The 1,649-nt window shown below is 38.9% G+C and overlaps 1 pseudogene; it reads right to left on the reverse strand.

Annotated features, from left to right (window-relative positions):
• Positions 1 to 312: 312 nt before the first annotated feature.
• On the reverse strand, positions 313 to 1,388 carry LOC131658838 (uncharacterized; annotated as a pseudogene).
• Between the last annotated feature and the right edge of the window lie 261 nt (positions 1,389 to 1,649).

Genomic DNA, 1,649 nt, shown 5'->3' on the forward strand with positions numbered 1-1,649 from the left:
CTCCAAAAATCTTAAGACATTATATTTATAACTCACATGTCCTATAATTTTTAAATTTTGTTTTATATATTCCTCACAAGGGTGACAAAACGGACTGTGGCCCGCCGACCTGACCCGCGCATATGCCAAAAGTCCGCTACCTGTATACTATTTTCAATGGAAATCATAGAGTTCCAATTTTCTGGTTTGGGTAGGGGTGGCTCGACCAATGGAAGAGTCACTTTTACAAACATAAATTGCTCTTGTTCTGATCCATAGTCGTACAATGATTGTTGTGTCCTCTGAATTAAAGTAAGTGGCATAAAAACTCTGTCAGGCGGATTCATATCTTATAGGAATTTCATCACTATTGCAATAACATCTGCTTCTGGAAAATACATTGTTAGAACCATCTGCTACACAGTTTGGAATATTAGAAGTCTTCTCCTTCTCTTCATCAGCACTAACTAGAAAATTATGCCCTTGCGCAACAAGAACATTTGGTGCAAAAACCTTTTGGTTCTTGCCAAAAGAAACTATGGAATGACAAACCCGAGGTGGTAACAATTAACCTGATGTACTCAGCTCCCTCCGTATTAGAGTATCTGTGTCAAGGATATGGATATCAGTCAAATAATAATCACGCCCATCTTCACCCCTATCACAATAATCTTGTTCCTCCATGATGAGTAAGTCTGACTATCACGAGGAGATGGCGGTGTGCCGGAAGTTGTAGGATGCATCCAAACAAGCGTCTCTGTATTCAGTATGTAAAGATCATTGTAGTAGACTTCATTGTTCTTATCAGCATATTTTCCACAACCACAAAAAATGTAGATTTGTTTGCCAACAACAGCTGCACTATGACCCTCACGTGCCTCCGGCCCTTGTCCTCTTATAATCGGAGAATCCCATGTTTGCAAAGAAGTGTCTAAAATATGAAAATCCTTGCGTGGATTAATTCCATTAGTTCCCCCAAACACAAACAGTTTATGACCAATAACACTGCAAGTATGGTTATCCCTAGCAGTAGGTGGAGAGCCTTGTATTTCTGATTGGCTCCATATTTAATTCACAGTGTCAAAGACATGAACTTGATTAGTTTGGAAGGTATCTTTGCCATAACCACCAAAGACATGTATATGTCTACCACCATTAATGGGGTTACATGTGTGAGCCCACCTTTTTCCTTGCCCAGATAACACTTTTCCACCATCATTTGAGAGCTTATTTGGAATATTAAAAATTATAACTTTTGATGAGTCTGGGTTATTCAAATCAAGTATCTGCTTTGTTTTCTTTATATTCAGAGCTATTCTCTTCTTTCCCTTCCCGAAATACAAACATCGCATGAAGCTTACTCTGATATGTGTAGTTGTTACTGCTGTTTTCTTCAACCCTAGCACCATTTGTTGATATAGTTTTAAAATTTTTAGTGCCAATGAGTATATCTGATGGTTTGAGTGTGGAATATCTGCGTGATTTCAGATGGGTCTGATCTTTGACGGTTCTATCAACGGAGACACTGCGAGTTTGACTGAGATCATAAGGGTTTGGACTTCTACCATTCGGGAGAGATGCAAACGGAAAATAGGATCTCCGATCGACATAAGCAATGGGTTGAGTTATAGGTTTCTGAATCGGGAATGAAGTGGGTCTATGATTTATAG

Source organism: Vicia villosa, linkage group LG3, assembly GCF_029867415.1.
Source record: "Vicia villosa cultivar HV-30 ecotype Madison, WI linkage group LG3, Vvil1.0, whole genome shotgun sequence".
Classification (NCBI taxonomy): Eukaryota; Viridiplantae; Streptophyta; class Magnoliopsida; order Fabales; family Fabaceae; genus Vicia; species Vicia villosa.